This window comes from Arachis ipaensis, chromosome B10 (assembly GCF_059453495.1).
Source record: "Arachis ipaensis isolate K30076 ecotype BB chromosome B10, ASM5945349v1, whole genome shotgun sequence".
NCBI classification, from domain to species: domain Eukaryota; kingdom Viridiplantae; phylum Streptophyta; class Magnoliopsida; order Fabales; family Fabaceae; genus Arachis; species Arachis ipaensis.
In genome coordinates, this window is record NC_142435.1 from 78,969,056 (window position 1) to 78,974,371 (window position 5,316).

Genomic DNA, 5,316 nt, shown 5'->3' on the forward strand with positions numbered 1-5,316 from the left:
CCTTATCAAGTGTGAAGAGAATTGGGTTTTAATCCCACTTGGTCAGCTTTTACTAAATAAAGGAAGGTTAAGTGGACTGATTAGCTTGATTCTCAAGTCCTAGTCAACTCCTGTGGAGAGACTAGTGTTAGAGCAATCCTAGCTAAAGCAGGATCTGCCAATTTCAATCACTTGCTGAGTTTGATAACTCAAGTACTACTAATCACTTGACCAAAGCCAAAAGGGGGAAAAATATCTAAATTAAATTAAAAGCATCAATATAAATAAAGCAAAGCAATCTTAAATCTGAAAATACCTCGAATTGCATTAAGAAAAGAAATTAAATCTGGCATAGATGTTCATAAATTAAATTGAGAAAATAAATAAAAAGAACACTGTACTTGGGATCGAGAGTCACTCATAAAACTAAGAGAAATCCTAATCCTAATCCTAAGAGAGAGGAGAGAACCTCTCTCTCTAAAAACTACATCTACTCCTAAAATTGTGAATGTGAAAGCTTCTTTTTGAATGGATGCATTCCCCCACTTTATAGCATCTAATCTGTGTTTTCTGGGCCGCAAACTGGGTCAGAAACAGCCCAGAATTCGCTGGTTGCGAATTCAAACACGCTGATTTTCGTCATTGCGACGCGGCCGCATGGGTCACGCGGTCGCGTTGCCTAGAATCAAGGAAACTATGGAATATTATACATCAAATCGAAGCCCCGGACATTAGCTTTCCAACGCAACTAGAACCGCATCATTTGGACCTCTGTAGCTAAAGTTATAGCCGTTTGAGTGCGAAGAGGTCAGGCTGGACAGCTTAGCAATTTCTTCAACTTCTTGTATTCCTTCCACTTTTGCATGCTTCCTTTCCATTCTCTGAGCCATTCCTGCCCTGTAATCTATGAAAGCACTTAACACACATATCAAGGCATCTAATGGTGATATGAGATGATTAATATTAGCAAAGATAAGTCCAAAGAAACATGTTCTCAATTAAAGCACATAATTAGGAAGGCAAATGTAAAACCATGCAAATAGTCTGAATAAGTGGGTAAAGAGTAGATAAAAATCACTCAATTGAGCATAAGATAAACCATAAAATAGTGGTTTATCAAGGACCTTGTTTCAGTCATGAAACTTTGAGTGGTTTTAATTAGATCAGAGACTATAGTTGCTAAGTCAGAATGGCTCTACTTAGAATTCTCTGTCTGTTGCTGAGAAGATGATGGAAAGTGTTTGCCATTGCTAAACCTATTTCTTCCACCATTATTGTTGTTGAAGCCTTGTTGAGGCCTCTGTTGATCCTTCCATGAGAGGTTTGGATGATTTCTCCATGAAGGGTTATAGGTGTTTCCATTGGGTTCTCCCATGTAATTCACCTCTTCCATTGCTGGGTTCTCAGGATCATAAGCTTCTTCTTCAGAGGAAGCTTCCTTAGTACTGCCTGTTGCTGCTTGCATTCCAGACAGACTCTGAGAAATCATATTGACTTGTTGGATCAATATTTTATTCTGAGCCAGTATGGCATTCAGAGTATCAATCTCAAGAACTCCTTTCTTTTGAGCTATCCCATTATTCACAGGATTTCTTTCAGAAGTGTACATGAATTGGTTATTTGCAACCATTTCAATGAGTTCCTGAGCTTCTGTAGGCGTCTTCTTCAGATGAAGAGATCCTCCAGCAGAGCTATCCAATGACATCATGGATAGCTCAGACAGACCATCATAGAAAATACCTATGATGCTCCATTCAAAAAGCATGTCAGAAGGACATCTTCTGATCAATTACTTGTATCTTTCCCAAGCTTCATAGAGGGATTCACCTTCCTTCTGTCTGAAGGTTTGGACTTCCACTCTAAGCTTGCTCAATTTTTGAGGTGGAAAGAACTTTGCCAAGAAGGCATTAACTAGCTTTTCCCAAGAGTTCAGGCTTTCTTTAGGTTGTGAATCCAACCATGTCCTAGCTCTGTCTCTTACAGCAAAAGGAAAAAGCATGAGTCTGTAGACTTCAGGGTCAACCCCATTGGTCTTGACAGTGTCACAGATTTGCAAGAATTCAGCTAAGAACTGATGAGGATCTTCCAATGGAAGTCTATGAAACTTGCAATTCTGTTGCATTAGAGAAACTAATTGAGGCTTAAGCTCAAAGTTGTTTGCTCCAATGGCAGGGATTGAGATGCTTCTCCTATAGAAGTCGGGAGTAGGTGCAGTAAAGTCACCAAGCACCTTCCTTGCAATGTTTGCATTGTTGTTTTCGGCTGCCATGGTTTCTTCTTCCTTGAAAAGCTCTGTTAGGCCCTCTAGAGAGAATTGTGCTTTAGCTTCTCTTAGTTTTCTCTTCAAGGTCCTTTTAGGTACAGGATCAGCTTGAACAAGTATGCCTTTATCTTTGTTCTTGCTCATATGAAAGAGAAGAGAACAAGAAAGTAAGGAATCCTCTATGTCACAGTATACAGATTCCTTGAGGTGTCAGAGGAAAAGAAGAATAGAAGGAGGAGGTAGATAGAAGAGAATTCGAACATATAAAGAAGGAGGGAGTTCAAATTGCACCTTGAGGAAGAGTGTTAGTTCTTTAAATAGAAGGATGTGAGAAGAGGGGAAAAATATTCGAAAATAAAGTAAAAGATTTTGAAATAATTAAAAGAAATTTTGAAAAATTGATTGATGATTTTCGAAAACTAAAATTGGGAAAGAAATTAAGTGATTTTTGAAAAAGATTTTGAAATTAGAAATCAAAAAGATATGATTGAGAGTTAATTTTGAAAAAGATGTGATTGAGAAGATATGATTGAAGATCAATTTAAAAAGAGAAAGTTTTAAAATCAAAGTTGATTACTTGACTAACAAGAAATTAGAAGATATGATTCTAGAATTAAAACTTTTGATCCTTTCTTAATAGGCAAGCAACAACTAGAAAATTTTGAAGTAAATCATTAATTATAACAAGATTTTCGAAAATAATAAAAAATGGAAAGAAATTGATTTTGAAGAGATATGATTGAAAATATATGATTTGAAAAAGATTTGATTTTGAAAAATTATGAAGATTTGAAAAAAATTTGAATTAAAAATAAAATCTTCCCTCTTGTGTCATCCTGGCATTAAACGCCCAGAATGGCATCCATTCTGGCGTTTAACGCCCAAAATCCTACCTTTTTGGGCGTTAAACGCCCAGCCAGGTACCCTGGCTGGCGTTTAAACGCCAGTTTTCCTTCTTCACTGGGCATTTTGAACGCCCAGCTTTTTCTGTTTGATTTCTCTGCTGAATGTTCTGAATCTTCAATTCTCTGTATTATTAGCTTGAAAAGACACAATTTTGAAAATATTTTTGAATCAAAAAATGCAACTAAGATCAAATGAACAATGCATGCAAGACACCAAACTTAGAAATTGTATTAGAGGCTTTAACAAATTGAGAATGCATAAGAAAAACAACAAAACACACAAAACAGGAGAATTTAAAGATCAGAGCACTGAAATCATCAAGAACAAGTTGAAGATCAATGAAGAACAATATGTATAAATTCGAAAAATACAAGAAGAAGAAAGTCATGCAATTGACACCAAACTTAAAAATTGATACTAGACTCAAACAAGAAACATAAAATATTTTTTATTTTTATGGTTTTATAAAATTTTTTTGTGATTTTCGAAACTTATATGGAAAAGAAAAAAAAGAGAATCAAAACTTTTAATAAGAATTCCAGGAATCATGCAATGTTAGTCTAAAGCTTCAGTCTAAAAAGATTAGACATGTTTGGCCAAGCTTCAGCAGGACATTACATTCAGCAGCTAAATTGATGAGAATCAATTAGCTTTGTGATGATAAGAACATCACCTTGAAACTCTAGAATCCATTCTTAAAAATTCTGAAAAGTACCTAATCTAAGCAACTAGATGTACCGTCAGTTGTCCAAACTCGAACAATCCCCGGCAACGGCACCAAAAACTTGGTGCACTAAATTGTGATCATCAACAATGGTGCCAAAGGACTTGGAGCTCTTAAACGTGAATCACACTTTGTCACAATTCCGCACAACTAACCAGCAAGTGCACTGGGTCGTCCAAGTAATACCTTACGTGAGTAAGGGTCGATCCCACAGAGATTATCGGCTTGAAGCAAGCTATAGTCATCTTGTAAATCTCAGTCAGGCAGATTCCAATGGTGATGGAGGATTGATAATTAAAAGATGAATAAAACATAAAATAAAGATAGAGATACTTATGTAATTCTTTGGTTGGAATTTCAGATAAGCGTATGAAGATGCTTTGTTCCTCCTGAACCTCTGCTTTCCTATTGCCTTCTTCCAATCATTCATACTCCTTTCCATGGCAAGCTTTATGTTGGGCATCACCGTTGTCAATGGCTACTTCCCGTCCTCTCAGTGAAAACGTTCCAAATGCGCTGTCACCGCACGGGTAATCATCTGTCGGTTCTCGATCATGCTGGAATAGGATCCATTGATCCTTTTGCGTCTGTCACACGCCCAACAATCGCGAGTTTGAAGCTCGTCACAGTCATCCCTTCCCAGATCCTACTCAGAATACCACAGACAAGGTTTAGACGTTCCGGATCTCAGGAATGGCTGCCAATAATTCTAGCCTATACCACGAAGGTTCCAATCTTAGATTAAAAACCCAAGAGATATGCATTCAAGCCATTGCTAATAGAACAGAGGTGGTTGTCAGGCACATGTTCATAGGTGAGAATGATGATGAGTGTCACAGATCATCACATTCATCAAGTTGAAGAACGAATGAATATCTTGGAGAAGAAGTAGGCGTGAATTGAATAGAGAAACAATAGTACTTTGTATTAATTCATGAAGGACAGCAGAGCTCCACACCTTAATCTATGGTGTGTAGAAACTCCACCGTTGAAAATACAAAAGTGATAATGGTGTAAGCATGGCCGAATGGCCAGCCTCCAAGGTCTAGGGACTAAACGTCCAAAGATGTGTGTCCAAATACAATAGTAAAAGGTCCTATTTATAGAGAACTAGTAGCCTAGGGTTACAGAAATAAGTAATTAATGCAGAAATCTTCTTCCGGGCCCACTTGGTGTGTGCTTGGGCTGAGCATTGAAGCTTCCATGTGTAGAGACTTTTCTTGGAGTTAAACGCCAGCTTTTGTGCCAGTTTGGGTGTTTAACTCCAGCTTTTGTGCCAGTTTTGGAGTTAAACACCAGAATTCTTGAGCTGACTTGGAACGCCTGGTTGGGACATCAAATCTTGGGCAAAGTATGGATTATTATATATTGTTGGAAAGCCCAGGATGTCTACGTTCCAACGCTATTAAGAACGCGCAAATTGGGCTTCAGTAGCTCCAGAAAA

The 5,316-nt window shown here is 37.6% G+C and overlaps 1 non-coding gene across 1 annotated transcript; it reads left to right on the plus strand.

The window, feature by feature from the left end:
* The first annotated feature begins 1,738 nt into the window (after positions 1–1,738).
* On the plus strand, positions 1,739–1,846 carry LOC148580544 (small nucleolar RNA R71). Its single transcript, XR_015895443.1, has one exon. It is a non-coding gene; the product is annotated as a small nucleolar RNA R71 (small nucleolar RNA).
* The last annotated feature ends 3,470 nt before the right edge of the window (positions 1,847–5,316 follow it).